This window comes from Ambystoma mexicanum, chromosome 6p (assembly GCF_040938575.1).
Source record: "Ambystoma mexicanum isolate Mex_15411 chromosome 6p, UKY_AmexF1_1, whole genome shotgun sequence".
Taxonomy (NCBI): Eukaryota; Metazoa; Chordata; class Amphibia; order Caudata; family Ambystomatidae; genus Ambystoma; species Ambystoma mexicanum.
The window spans coordinates 1,111,629,077-1,111,644,767 of record NC_090935.1 but is presented as its reverse complement, the minus strand read 5'-3'; positions in this window follow the sequence as shown (position 1 = coordinate 1,111,644,767).

The following is a 15,691-nucleotide window of genomic DNA, read 5'->3' as shown; positions in this document are numbered from 1 at the left end:
AACTCTTCATGGAACTGTGCCCCTTCAGGAGACTCAGGCCACTGCAGAAGTATCCCTGTGCAGCCAGCTGCGGGAGATAGTCTTGTGCCAGCATGCTGCACGACTGAGGCGGATGCATTCCACAGGTGCAGGTCCTCCCAACTCTTCATGGAACTGTGCCCCTTCAGGAGACTCAGTCCACTGAAGAAGTATCCCTGTGCAGCCAGCTGCGGGAGATAGTCTTGTGCAGCATGCTGCACGACTGACGCGGATTATTTCCACAGATGCAGGTCCTCCCAACTATTCATGGAACTGTGTCCCTTCAGGAGACTCAGGCCACTGCAGAAGTATCCCTGTGCAGCCAGCTGCGGGAGATAGTCTTGTGCCAGCATGCTGCACGACTGAGGCAGATGCTTTCCATAGGTGAAGGTCCCCCCAACTCTTCATGCAACTGTGCCCCTTCAGGAGACTCAGGCCACTGAAAAGGTATCCCTGTGCAGCCAGCTGCGGGAGATAGTCTTGTGCTACCATGCTGCACGACTGAGGCGGATGCTTTCCACAGGTGCAGGTCCTCCCAACTCTTCATGGAACTGTGCCCCTTCAGGAGACTCAGGCCACTGCAGAAGTATCCCTGTGCAGTCAGCTGCGGGAGATAGTCTTGTGCCAGCATGCTGCACGACTGAGGCGGATGCTTTCACAGGTGCAGGTCCACCTAACTCTTCCTGGAACTGTGCCCCTTCAGGAGACTACGACCACTGCAGAAGTATCCCTGTGCAGCCAGCTGCGGGAGATAGTCTTGTGCCAGCATGCTGCACGACTGAGGCGGATGCTTTCCACAGGTCCAGGTCCACCCAACTCTTCATGGAACTGTGCCCCTTCAGGAGACTCAGGCCACTGCAGAAGTATCCCTGTGCAGTCAGCTGCGGGAGATAGTCTTGTGCCAACATGCTGCACGACTGAGGAGGATGCTTTCACAGGTGCAGGTCCTCCTAACTCTTCCTGGAACTGTGCCCCTTCAGGAGACTCAGGCCACTGCAAAAGTATCCCTGTGCAGCCAGCTGCGGGAGATAGTCTTGTGCCAGCATGCTGCACGACTGAGGCGGATGCTTTCCACAGGTCCAGGTCCACCCAACTCTTCATGGAACTGTGCCCCTTCAGGATACTCAGGCCACTGCAGAAGTATCCCTGTGCAGTCAGCTGCGGGAGATAGTCTTGTGCCAGCATGCTGCACGACTGAGGCGGATGCTTTCCACAGATGTAGGTCCTCCCAACTCTTCATGAAACTGTGCCCCTTCAGGAGACTCAGGCCACTGCAGAAGTATCCCTGTGCAGCCAGCTGCGGGAGATAGTCTTGTGCAGCATGCTGCACGACTGACGCGGATGCTTTCCACAGATGCAGGTCCTCCCAACTCTTCATGGAAATCTGCCCCTTCAGGAGACTCAGGCCACTGCAGAAGTATCCCTGTGCAGCCAGCTGCGGGAGATAGTCTTGTGCCAGCATGCTGCACGACTGAGGCAGATGCCTTCCACAGGTGCAGGTCCTCCCAACTCTTCATGGAACTGTGCCCCTTCAGGAGACTCAGGCCACTGCAGAAGTATCCCTGTGCAGCCAGCTGCGGGAGATAGTCTTGTGCCAGCATGCTGCACGACCGAGGCGGATGCTTTCCACAGATGTAGGTCCTCCCAACTCTTCATGGAACTGTGCCCCTTCAGGAGACTCAGGCCACTGCAGAAGTATCCCTGTGCAGCCAGCATCGGGAGATAGTCTTGTGCCAGCATGCTACACGACTGAGTCGGATGCTTTCCAGAGGTGCAAGTCCTCCCAACTCCTCATGGAACTGTGTCCCTTCAGGAGACTCAGGCCACTGCAGAAGTTTCCCTGTCTAGCCAGCTGTGGGAGATAGTCTTGTGCCAGCATGCTGCACGACTGAGGCGGATGCTTTCACAGGTGCAGGTCCTCCCAACTCTTCATGGAACTGTGCCCCTTCAGGAGACTCAGGCCACTGCAGAAGTATCCCTGTGCAGCCAGCTGCGGGAGATAGTCTTGTGCCAGCATGCTGCACGACTGAGGCGGATGCTTTCCACAGGTCCAGGTCCACCCAACTCTTCATGGAACTGTGCCCCTTCAGGAGACTCAGGCCACTGCAGAAGTATCCCTGTGCAGTCAGCTGCGGGAGATAGTCTTGTGCCAGCATGCTGGACGACTGAGGCGGGTGCTTTCCACAGGTGCTGGTTCTCTCAACTCTTCATGGAACTGTGCCCCTTCAGGAGACTCAGGCCACTGCAGAAGTATCCCTGTGCAGCCTGCTGCGGGAGATAGTCTTGTGTCAGCATGCTGCACGACTGAGGTGGATGCTTTGCACAGGTGCAGGTCCTCCCAACTCTTCATGGAACTGTGCCCCTTCAGGAGACTCAGGCCACTGCAGAAGTATCCCTGTGCAGCCATCTGCGGGAGATAGTCTTGTGCCAGCATGCTGCACGACTGAGGCGGATGCTTTCCACAGGTGCAGGTCCTCCCAACTCTTCATGGAACTGTTCCCCTTCAGGAGACTCAGTCCACTGCAGAAGTATCCCTGTGCAGCCAGCTGCGGGAGATAGTCTTCTGCCAGCATGCTGCATGACTGAGGCGGATGCTTTCCACAGGTGCAGGTCCTCCCAACTCTTCATGGAACTGTGCCCCTTCAGGAGACTCAGGCCACTGCAGAAGTATCCCTGTCTAGCCAGCTGCGGGAGATAGTCTTGTGGCAGCATGCTGCACGACTGAGGCGGATGCTTCCCACAGGTCCAGGTCCACCCAACTCTTCATGGAACTGTGCCCCTTCAGGAGACTCAGTCCACTGCAGAAGTATCCCTGTGCAGCCAGCTGCGGGAGATAGTCTTCTGCCAGCATGCTGCATGACTGAGGCGGATGCTTTCCACAGGTGCAGGTCCTCCCAACTCTTCATGGAACTGTGCCCCTTCAGGAGACTCAGGCCACTGCAGAAGTATCCCTGTCTAGTCAGCTGCGGGAGATAGTCTTGTGCCAGCATGCTGCACGACTGAGGCGGATGCTTTCACAGGTACAGGTCCTCCGAACTCTTCCTGGAACTGTGCCCCTTCAGGAGACTACGACCACTGCAGAAGTATCCCTGTGCAGCCAGCTGCGGGAGATAGTCTTGTGCCAGCATGCTGCACGACTGAAGTGGATGCTTTCCACAGGTGCAGGTCCTCTCAACTCTTCATGGAACTGTGCCACTTCAGGAGACTCAGGCCACTGCAGAAGTATCCCTGTGCAGCCAGCTGCGGGAGATAGTCTTGTGCCAGCATGCTGCACGACTGAGGCGGATGCTTTCACAGGTACAGGTCCTCCGAACTCTTCCTGGAACTGTGCCCCTTCAGGAGACTACGACCACTGCAGAAGTATCCCTGTGCAGCCAGCTGCGGGAGATAGTCTTGTGCCAGCATGCTGCACGACTGAAGTGGATGCTTTCCACAGGTGCAGGTCCTCTCAACTCTTCATGGAACTGTGCCACTTCAGGAGACTCAGGCCACTGCAGAAGTATCCCTGTGCAGCCAGCTGCGGGAGATAGTCTTGTGCCAGCATGCTGCACGACTGAGGCGGATGCTTTCCACAGGTGCAGGTCCTCCCAACTCTTCATGGAACTGTGCCCCTTCAGGAGACTCAGTCCACTGCAGAAGTATCCCTGTGCAGCCAGCTGCGGGAGATAGTCTTGTGCAAGCATGCTGCACGACTGAGGCGGATGCTTTCACAGATGCAGGTCGTCCCAACTCTTCCTGGAACTGTGCCCCTTCAGGAGACTACGACCACTGCAGAAGTATCCCTGTGCAGCAAGCTGCGGGAGATAGTCTTGTGGCAGCATGTTGCACGACTGAGGTGGTTGCTTTCCACAGGTGCAGGTCCTCTCAACTCTTCATGGAACTGTGCCCCTTCAGGAGACTCAGGCCACTGCAGAAGTATCCCTGTGCAGCCAGCTGAGGGAGATAGTCTTGTGCCAGCATGCTGCACGACTGAGGCGGATGCTTTGCACAGGTGCAGGTCCTCCCAACTCTTCATGGAACTGTGCACCTTCAGGAGACTCAGGCCACTGCAGAAGTATCCCTGTGCAGCCGGCTGCGCGAGATAGTCTTGTGCAAGCATGCTGCACGGCTGAGGCGGATGCTTTCCACAGGTGCAGGTCCTCCCAACTCTTCATGGAACTGTGCCCCTTCAGGAGACTCAGGCCACTGCAGAAGTATCCCTGTGCAGCCGGCTGCGGGAGATAGTCTTGTGCCAGCATGCTGCACGACTGAGGCGGATGCTTTCCACAGGTGCAGCTCCTCCCAACTCTTCATGGAACTGTGCCCCTTCAGGAGACTCAGTCCACTGCAGAAGTATCCCTGTGCAGCCAGCTGCGGGAGATAGTCTTGTGCAAGCATGCTGCACGACTGAGGCGGATGCTTTCACAGATGCAGGTCCTCCCAACTCTTCCTGGAACTATGCCCCTTCAGGAGACTACGACCACTGCAGAAGTATCCCTGTGCAGCAAGCTGCGGGAGATATTCTTGTGGCAGCATGCTGCACGACTGAGGCGGATGCTTTCCACAGGTGCAGGTCCTCTCAACTCTTCATGGAACTGTGCCCCTTCAGGAGACTCAGGCCACTGCAGAAGTATCCCTGTGCAGCCAGCTGAGGGAGATAGTCTTGTGCCAGCATGCTGCACGACTGAGGCGGATGCTTTGCACAGGTGCAGGTCTTCCCAACTCTTCATGGAACTGTGCCCCTTCAGGAGACTCAGTCCACTACAGAAGTATCCCTGTGCAGCCAGCTGCGGGAGATAGTCTTGTGCAAGCATGCTGCACGACTGAGACGGATGCTTTCCACAGGTGCAGGTCCTCCCAACTCTTCATGGAACTGTGCCCCTTCAGGAGACTCAGGCCACTGCAGAAGTATCCCTGTGCAGCCAGCTGCGGGAGATAGTCTTGTGCACCATGCTGCACGACTGAGGCGGATGATTTCCTTAGATGCAGGTCCTCCCATAACTTCATGGAAATCTGCCCCTTCAGGAGACTCAGGCCACTGCAGAAATATCCCTGTGCAGCCAGCTGCGGGAGATAGTCTTGTGCCAGCATGCTGCACGACTGAGGCAGATGCTTTCCACAGGTGCAGGTCCTCCCAACTCTTCATGGAACTGTGCCCCTTCAGGAGACTCAGGCCACTGCAGAAGTATCCCTGTGCAGCCAGCTGCGGGAGATAGTCTTGTGCCAGCATGCTGCACGACCGACGCGGATGCTTTCCACAGATGTAGGTCCTCCCAACTCTTCATGGAACTGTGCCCCTTCAGGAGACTCAGACCACTGCAGAAGTATCCCTGTGCAGCCAGCATCGGGAGATAGTCTTGTGCCAGCATGCTACACGACTCAGTCAGATGCTTTCCAGAGGTGCAAGTCCTCCCAACTCTTCATGGAACTGTGCCCCTTCAGGAGACTCAGGCCACTGCAGAAGTATCCCTGTGCAGTCAGCTGCGGGAGATAGTCTTGTGCCAGCATGCTGCACGACTGAGGCGGATGCTTTGCACAGGCGCAGGTCCTCCCAACTCGTCATGGAACTGTGCCCCTTCAGGAGACTCAGTCTACTGCAGAAGTATCACTGTGCAGCCAGCTGCGGGAGATAGTCTTGTGCCAGCATGCTGCACGACTGAGGTGGATGCTTTGCACAGGCGCAGGTCCTCCCAACTCGTCATGGAACTGTGCCCCTTCAGGAGACTCAGTCCACTGCAGAAGTATCACTGTGCAGCCAGCTGCGGGAGATAGTCTTGTGGCAGCATGCTGCACGACTGAGGCGGATGCTTTCCACAGGTCCAGGTCCACCCAACTCTTCATGGAACTGTGCCCCTTCAGGAGACTCAGGCCACTGCAGAAGTATCCCTGTGCAGTCAGCTGCGGGAGATAGTCTTGTGCCAGCATGCTGCACGACTGAGGCGGATGCTTTCACAGGTGCAGGTCCTCCCAACTCTTCCTGGAACTGTGCCCCTTCAGGAGACTCAGGCCACTGCAGAAGTATCCCTGTGCAGCCGCTGCGGGAGATAGTCTTGTGCCAGCATGCTGCACGACTGAGGCAGATGCTTTCAACAGGTCCAGGTCCACCCAACTCTTCATGGAACTGTGCCCCTTCAGGAGACTCAGGGCACTGCAGATGTATCCCTGTGCAGTCAGCTGCGGGAGATAGTCTTGTGCCAGCATGCTGCACGACTGAGGCGGATGCTTTCACAGGTGCAGGTCCTCCTAACTCTTCCTGGAACTGTGCCCCTTCAGGAGACTACGACCACTGCAGAAGTATCCCTGTGCAGCCAGCAGCGGGAGATAGTCTTGTGGCAGCATGCTGCACGACTGAGGCGGATGCTTTCCACAGGTGCAGGTCCTCCCAACTCTTCATGGAACTGTGCCCCTTCAGGAGACTCAGGCCACTGCAGAAGTATCCCTGTGCAGCCAGCTGCGGGAGATAGTCTTGTGCCAGCATGCTGCACGACTGAGGTGGATGCTTTGCACAGGCGCAGGTCCTCCCAACTCGTCATGGAACTGTGCCCCTTCAGGAAACTCAGTCCACTGCAGAAGTATCACTGTGCAGCCAGCTGCGGGAGATAGTCTTGTGCAAGCATGCTGCACGACTGAGGCGGATGCTTTCCACAGGCGCAGGTCCTCCCAACTCTTCATGGAACTGTGCCCCTTCAGGAGACTCAGGCCACTGCAGAAGTATCCCTGTGCAGCCAGCTGCGGGAGATAGTCTTGTGCAAGCATGCTGCACGACTGAGGCGGATGCTTTCCACAGGTGCAGGTCCTCCCAACTCTTCATGGAACTGTGCCCCTTCAGGAGACTCAGGCCACTGCAGAAGTATCCCTGTGCAGCCGGCTGCGGGAGATAGTCTTGTGCCAGCATGCTGCACGACTGAGGCGGATGCTTTCCACAGGTGCAGGTCCTCCCAACTCTTCATGGAACTGTGCCCCTTCAGGAGACTCAGTCCACTGCAGAAGTATCCCTGTGCAGCCAGCTGCGGGAGATAGTCTTGTGCAAGCATGCTGCACGACTGAGGCGGATGCTTTCCACAGGTGCAGGTCCTCCCAACTCTTCATGGAACTGTGCCCCTTCAGGAGACTCAGGCCACTGCAGAAGTATCCCTGTGCAGCCAGCTGCGGGAGATAGTCTTCTGCCAGCATGCTGCACGACTGACGCGGATGCTTTCCACAGGTGCAGGTCTTCCCAACTCTTCATGGAACTGTGCCCCTTCAGGAGACTCAGTCCACTGCAGAAGTATCACTGTGCAGACAGCTGCGGGAGATAGTCTTGTGGCAGCATGCTGCACGACTGAGGCGGATGCTTTCCACAGGTCCAGGTCCACCCAACTCTTCATGGAACTGTGCCCCTTCAGGAGACTCAGGCCACTGCAGAAGTATCCCTGTGCAGTCAGCTGCGGGAGATAGTCTTGTGCCAGCATGCTGCACGACTGAGGCGGATGCTTTCACAGGTGCAGGTCCTCCCAACTCTTCCTGGAACTGTGCCCCTTCAGGAGACTCAGGCCACTGCAGAAGTATCCCTGTGCAGCCGCTGCGGGAGATATTCTTGTGCCAGCATGCTGCACGACTGAGGCAGATGCTTTCCACAGGTCCAGGTCCACCCAACTCTTCATGGAACTGTGCCCCTTCAGGAGACTCAGGCCACTGCAGATGTATCCCTGTGCAGTCAGCTGCGGGAGATAGTCTTGTACCAGCATGTTGCACGACTGAGGCGGATGCTTTCACAGGTGCAGGTCCTCCCAACTCTTCCTGGAACTGTGCCCCTTCAGGAGACTCAGGCCACTGCAGAAGTATCCCTGTGCAGCCGCTGCGGGAGATAGTCTTGTGCCAGCATGCTGCACGACTGAGGCAGATGCTTTCCACAGGTCCAGGTCCACCCAACTCTTCATGGAACTGTGCCCCTTCAGGAGACTCAGGCCACTGCAGATGTATCCCTGTGCAGCCAGCAGCGGGAGATAGTCTTGTGGCAGCATGCTGCACGACTGAGGCGGATGCTTTCCACAGGTGCAGGTCCTCTCAACTCTTCATGGAACTGTGCCCCTTCAGGAGACTCAGGCCACTGCAGAAGTATCCCTGTGCAGCCAGCTGCGGGAGATAGTCTTGTGCAAGCATGCTGCACGACTGAGGCGGATGCTTTCCACAGGTTCAGGTCCTCCCAACTCTTCATGGAACTGTGCCCCTTCAGGAGACTCAGGCCACTGCAGAAGTATCCCTGTGCAGCCAGCTGCGGGAGATAGTCTTGTGCCAGCATGCTGCACGACTGAGGTGGATGCTTTGCACAGGCGCAGGTCCTCCCAACTCGTCATGGAACTGTGCCCCTTCAGGAGACTCAGTCCACTGCAGAAGTATCACTGTGCAGCCAGCTGCGGGAGATAGTCTTGTGCAAGCATGCTGCACGACTGAGGCGGATGCTTTCCACAGGTGCAGGTCCTCCCAACTCTTCATGGAACTGTGCCCCTTCAGGAGACTCAGGCCACTGCAGAAGTATCCCTGTGCAGCCGGCTGCGGGAGATAGTCTTGTGCCAGCATGCTGCACGACTGAGGCGGATGCTTTCCACAGGTGCAGGTCCTCCCAACTCTTCATGGAACTGTGCCCCTTCAGGAGACTCAGTCCACTGCAGAAGTATCCCTGTGCAGCCAGCTGCGGGAGATAGTCTTCTGCCAGCATGCTGCACGACTGAGGCGGATGCTTTCCACAGGTGCAGGTCCTCCCAACTCTTCATGGAACTGTGCCCCTTCAGGAAACTCAGGCCACTGCAGAAGTATCCCTGTCTAGCCAGCTGCGGGAGATAGTCTTGTGGCAGCATGCTGCACGACTGAGGCGGATGCTTTCCACAGGTCCAGGTCCACCCAACTCTTCATGGAACTGTGCCCCTTCAGGAGACTCAGGCCACTGCAGAAGTATCCCTGTGCAGTCAGCTGCGGGAGATAGTCTTGTGCCAGCATGCTGCACGACTGAGGCGGATGCTTTCACAGGTGCAGGTCCTCCCAACTCTTCCTGGAACTGTGCCCCTTCAGGAGACTCAGGCCACTGCAGAAGTATCCCTGTGCAGCCGCTGTGGGAGATAGTCTTGTGCCAGCATGCTGCACGACTGAGGCAGATGCTTTCCACAGGTCCAGGTCCACCCAACTCTTCATGGAACTGTGCCCCTTCAGGAGACTCAGGCCACTGCAGATGTATCCCTGTGCAGTCAGCTGCGGGAGATAGTCTTGTGCCAGCATGCTGCACGACTGAGGCGGATGCTTTCACAGGTGCAGGTCCTCCTAACTCTTCCTGGAACTGTGCCCCTTCAGAAGACTACGACCACTGCAGAAGTATCCCTGTGCAGCCAGCAGCGGGAGATAGTCTTGTGGCAGCATGCTGCACGACTGAGGCGGATGCTTTCCACAGGTGCAGGTCCTCTCAACTCTTCATGGAACTGTGCCCCTTCAGGAGACTCAGGCCACTGCAGAAGTATCCCTGTGCAGCCAGCTGCGGGAGATAGTCTTGTGCAAGCATGCTGCACGACTGAGGCGGATGCTTTCCACAGGTTCAGGTCCTCCCAACTCTTCATGGAACTGTGCCCCTTCAGGAGACTCAAGCCACTGCAGAAGTATCCCTGTGCAGCCAGCTGCGGGAGATAGTCTTGTGCCAGCATGCTGCACGACTGACGCGGATGCTTTCCACAGGTGCAGGTCTTCCCAACTCTTCATGGAACTGTGCCCCTTCAGGAGACTCAGTCCACTGCAGAAGTATCACTGTGCAGACAGCTGCGGGAGATAGTCTTGTGGCAGCATGCTGCACGACTGAGGCGGATGCTTTCCACAGGTCCTGGTCCACCCAACTCTTCATGGAACTGTGCCCCTTCAGGAGACTCAGGCCACTGCAGAAGTATCCCTGTGCAGTCAGCTGCGGGAGATAGTCTTGTGCCAGCATGCTGCACGACTGAGGCGGATGCTTTCACAGGTGCAGGTCCTCCCAACTCTTCCTGGAACTGTGCCCCTTCAGGAGACTCAGGCCACTGCAGAAGTATCCCTGTGCAGCCGCTGCGGGAGATATTCTTGTGCCAGCATGCTGCACGACTGAGGCAGATGCTTTCCACAGGTCCAGGTCCACCCAACTCTTCATGGAACTGTGCCCCTTCAGGAGACTCAGGCCACTGCAGATGTATCCCTGTGCAGTCAGCTGCGGGAGATAGTCTTGTACCAGCATGCTGCACGACTGAGGCGGATGCTTTCACAGGTGCAGGTCCTCCCAACTCTTCCTGGAACTGTGCCCCTTCAGGAGACTCAGGCCACTGCAGAAGTATCCCTGTGCAGCCGCTGCGGGAGATAGTCTTGTGCCAGCATGCTGCACGACTGAGGCAGATGCTTTCCACAGGTCCAGGTCCACCCAACTCTTCATGGAACTGTGCCCCTTCAGGAGACTCAGGCCACTGCAGATGTATCCCTGTGCAGCCAGCAGCGGGAGATAGTCTTGTGGCAGCATGCTGCACGACTGAGGCGGATGCTTTCCACAGGTGCAGGTCCTCTCAACTCTTCATGGAACTGTGCCCCTTCAGGAGACTCAGGCCACTGCAGAAGTATCCCTGTGCAGCCAGCTGCGGGAGATAGTCTTGTGCAAGCATGCTGCACGACTGAGGCGGATGCTTTCCACAGGTTCAGGTCCTCCCAACTCTTCATGGAACTGTGCCCCTTCAGGAGACTCAGGCCACTGCAGAAGTATCCCTGTGCAGCCAGCTGCGGGAGATAGTCTTGTGCCAGCATGCTGCACGACTGAGGTGGATGCTTTGCACAGGCGCAGGTCCTCCCAACTCGTCATGGAACTGTGCCCCTTCAAGAGACTCAGTCCACTGCAGAAGTATCACTGTGCAGCCAGCTGCGGGAGATAGTCTTGTGCAAGCATGCTGCACGACTGAGGCGGATGCTTTCCACAGGTGCAGGTCCTCCCAACTCTTCATGGAACTGTGCCCCTTCAGGAGACTCAGGCCACTGCAGAAGTATCCCTGTGCAGCCGGCTGCGGGAGATAGTCTTGTGCCAGCATGCTGCACGACTGAGGCGGATGCTTTCCACAGGTGCAGGTCCTCCCAACTCTTCATGGAACTGTGCCCCTTCAGGAGACTCACTCCACTGCAGAAGTATCCCTGTGCAGCCAGCTGCGGGAGATAGTCTTGTGCAAGCATGCTGCACGACTGAGGCGGATGCTTTCCACAGGTGCAGGTCCTCCCAACTCTTCATGGAACTGTGCCCCTTCAGGAGACTCAGGCCACTGCAGAAGTATCCCTGTGCAGCCAGCTGCGGGAGATAGTCTTCTGCCAGCATGCTGCACGACTGACGCGGATGCTTTCCACAGGTGCAGGTCTTCCCAACTCTTCATGGAACTGTGCCCCTTCAGGAGACTCAGTCCACTGCAGAAGTATCACTGTGCAGACAGCTGCGGGAGATAGTCTTGTGGCAGCATGCTGCACGACTGAGGCGGATGCTTTCCACAGGTCCAAGTCCACCCAACTCTTCATGGAACTGTGCCCCTTCAGGAGACTCAGGCCACTGCAGAAGTATCCCTGTGCAGTCAGCTGCGGGAGATAGTCTTGTGCCAGCATGCTGCACGACTGAGGCGGATGCTTTCACAGGTGCAGGTCCTCCCAACTCTTCCTGGAACTGTGCCCCTTCAGGAGACTCAGGCCACTGCAGAAGTATCCCTGTGCAGCCGCTGCGGGAGATATTCTTGTGCCAGCATGCTGCACGACTGAGGCAGATGCTTTCCACAGGTCCAGGTCCACCCAACTCTTCATGGAACTGTGCCCCTTCAGGAGACTCAGGCCACTGCAGATGTATCCCTGTGCAGTCAGCTGCGGGAGATAGTCTTGTACCAGCATGCTGCACGACTGAGGCGGATGCTTTCACAGGTGCAGGTCCTCCCAACTCTTCCTGGAACTGTGCCCCTTCAGGAGACTCAGGCCACTGCAGAAGTATCCCTGTGCAGCCGCTGCGGGAGATAGTCTTGTGCCAGCATGCTGCACGACTGAGGCAGATGCTTTCCACAGGTCCAGGTCCACCCAACTCTTCATGGAACTGTGCCCCTTCAGGCGACTCAGGCCACTGCAGATGTATCCCTGTGCAGCCAGCAGCGGGAGATAGTCTTGTGGCAGCATGCTGCACGACTGAGGCGGATGCTTTCCACAGGTGCAGGTCCTCTCAACTCTTCATGGAACTGTGCCCCTTCAGGAGACTCAGGCCACTGCAGAAGTATCCCTGTGCAGCCAGCTGCGGGAGATAGTCTTGTGCAAGCATGCTGCACGACTGAGGCGGATGCTTTCCACAGGTTCAGGTCCTCCCAACTCTTCATGGAACTGTGCCCCTTCAGGAGACTCAGGCCACTGCAGAAGTATCCCTGTGCAGCCAGCTGCGGGAGATAGTCTTGTGCCAGCATGCTGCACGACTGAGGTGGATGCTTTGCACAGGCGCAGGTCCTCCCAACTCGTCATGGAACTGTGCCCCTTCAGGAGACTCAGTCCACTGCAGAAGTATCACTGTGCAGCCAGCTGCGGGAGATAGTCTTGTGCAAGCATGCTGCACGACTGAGGTGGATGCTTTCCACAGGTGCAGGTCCTCCCAACTCTTCATGGAACTGTGCCCCTTCAGGAGACTCAGGCCACTGCAGAAGTATCCCTGTGCAGCCGGCTGCGGGAGATAGTCTTGTGCCAGCATGCTGCACGACTGAGGCGGATGCTTTCCACAGGTGCAGGTCCTCCCAACTCTTCATGGAACTGTGCCCCTTCAGGAGACTCAGTCCACTGCAGAAGTATCCCTGTGCAGCCAGCTGCGGGAGATAGTCTTCTGCCAGCATGCTGCACGACTGAGGCGGATGCTTTCCACAGGTGCAGGTCCTCCCAACTCTTCATGGAACTGTGCCCCTTCAGGAAACTCAGGCCACTGCAGAAGTATCCCTGTCTAGCCAGCTGCGGGAGATAGTCTTGTGGCAGCATGCTGCACGACTGAGGCGGATGCTTTCCACAGGTCCAGGTCCACCCAACTCTTCATGGAACTGTGCCCCTTCAGGAGACTCAGGCCACTGCAGAAGTATCCCTGTGCAGTCAGCTGCGGGAGATAGTCTTGTGCCAGCATGCTGCACGACTGAGGCTGATGCTTTCACAGGTGCAGGTCCTCCCAACTCTTCCTGGAACTGTGCCCCTTCAGGAGACTCAGGCCACTGCAGAAGTATCCCTGTGCAGCCGCTGTGGGAGATAGTCTTGTGCCAGCATGCTGCACGACTGAGGCAGATGCTTTCCACAGGTCCAGGTCCACCCAACTCTTCATGGAACTGTGCCCCTTCAGGAGACTCAGGCCACTGCAGATGTATCCCTGTGCAGTCAGCTGCGGGAGATAGTCTTGTGCCAGCATGCTGCACGACTGAGGCGGATGCTTTCACAGGTGCAGGTCCTCCTAACTCTTCCTGGAACTGTGCCCCTTCAGAAGACTACGACCACTGCAGAAGTATCCCTGTGCAGCCAGCAGCGGGAGATAGTCTTGTGGCAGCATGCTGCACGACTGAGGCGGATGCTTTCCACAGGTGCAGGTCCTCTCAACTCTTCATGGAACTGTGCCCCTTCAGGAGACTCAGGCCACTGCAGAAGTATCCCTGTGCAGCCAGCTGCGGGAGATAGTCTTGTGCAAGCATGCTGCACGACTGAGGCGATGCTTTCCACAGGTTCAGGTCCTCCCAACTCTTCATGGAACTGTGCCCCTTCAGGAGACTCAAGCCACTGCAGAAGTATCCCTGTGCAGCCAGCTGCGGGAGATAGTCTTGTGCCAGCATGCTGCACGACTGACGCGGATGCTTTCCACAGGTGCAGGTCTTCCCAACTCTTCATGGAACTGTGCCCCTTCAGGAGACTCAGTCCACTGCAGAAGTATCACTGTGCAGACAGCTGCGGGAGATAGTCTTGTGGCAGCATGCTGCACGACTGAGGCGGATGCTTTCCACAGGTCCTGGTCCACCCAACTCTTCATGGAACTGTGCCCCTTCAGGAGACTCAGGCCACTGCAGAAGTATCCCTGTGCAGTCAGCTGCGGGAGATAGTCTTGTGCCAGCATGCTGCACGACTGAGGCTGATGCTTTCACAGGTGCAGGTCCTCCCAACTCTTCCTGGAACTGTGCCCCTTCAGGAGACTCAGGCCACTGCAGAAGTATCCCTGTGCAGCCGCTGCGGGAGATATTCTTGTGCCAGCATGCTGCACGACTGAGGCAGATGCTTTCCACAGGTCCAGGTCCACCCAACTCTTCATGGAACTGTGCCCCTTCAGGAGACTCAGGCCACTGCAGATGTATCCCTGTGCAGTCAGCTGCGGGAGATAGTCTTGTACCAGCATGCTGCACGACTGAGGCGGATGCTTTCACAGGTGCAGGTCCTCCCAACTCTTCCTGGAACTGTGCCCCTTCAGGAGACTCAGGCCACTGCAGAAGTATCCCTCTGCAGCCGCTGCGGGAGATAGTCTTGTGCCAGCATGCTGCACGACTGAGGCAGATGCTTTCCACAGGTCCAGGTCCACCCAACTCTTCATGGAACTGTGCCCCTTCAGGAGACTCAGGCCACTGCAGATGTATCCCTGTGCAGCCAGCAGCGGGAGATAGTCTTGTGGCAGCATGCTGCACGACTGAGGCGGATGCTTTCCACAGGTTCAGGTCCTCCCAACTCTTCATGGAACTGTGCCCCTTCAGGAGACTCAGGCCACTGCAGAAGTATCCCTGTGCAGCCAGCTGCGGGAGATAGTCTTGTGCCAGCATGCTGCACGACTGAGGTGGATGCTTTGCACAGGCGCAGGTCCTCCCAACTCGTCATGGAACTGTGCCCCTTCAAGAGACTCAGTCCACTGCAGAAGTATCACTGTGCAGCCAGCTGCGGGAGATAGTCTTGTGCAAGCATGCTGCACGACTGAGGCGGATGCTTTCCACAGGTGCAGGTCCTCCCAACTCTTCATGGAACTGTGCCCCTTCAGGAGACTCAGGCCACTGCAGAAGTATCCCTGTGCAGCCGGCTGCGGGAGATAGTCTTGTGCCAGCATGCTGCACGACTGAGGCGGATACTTTCCACAGGTGCAGGTCCTCCCAACTCTTCATGGAACTGTGCCCCTTCAGGAGACTCAGTCCACTGCAGAAGTATCCCTGTGCAGCCAGCTGCGGGAGATAGTCTTGTGCAAGCATGCTGCACGACTGAGGCGGATGCTTTCCACAGGTGCAGGTCCTCCCAACTCTTCATGGAACTGTGCCCCTTCAGGAGACTCAGGCCACTGCAGAAGTATCCCTGTGCAGCCAGATGCGGGAGATAGTCTTCTGCCAGCATGCTGCACGACTGAGGCGGATGCTTTCCAAAGGTGCAGGTCCTCCCAACTCTTCATGGAACTGTGCCCCTTCAGGAAACTCAGGCCACTGCAGAAGTATCCCTGTCTAGCCAGCTGCGGGAGATAGTCTTGTGGCAGCATGCTGCACGACTGAGGCGGATGATTTCCACAGGTCCAGGTCCACCCAACTCTTCATGGAACTGTGCCCCTTCAGGAGACTCAGGCCACTGCAGAAGTATCCCTGTGCAGTCAGCTGCGGGAGATAGTCTTGTGCCAACATGCTGCACGACTGAGGAGGATGCTTTCACAGGTGCAGGTCCTCCTAACTCTTCCTGGAACTGTGCC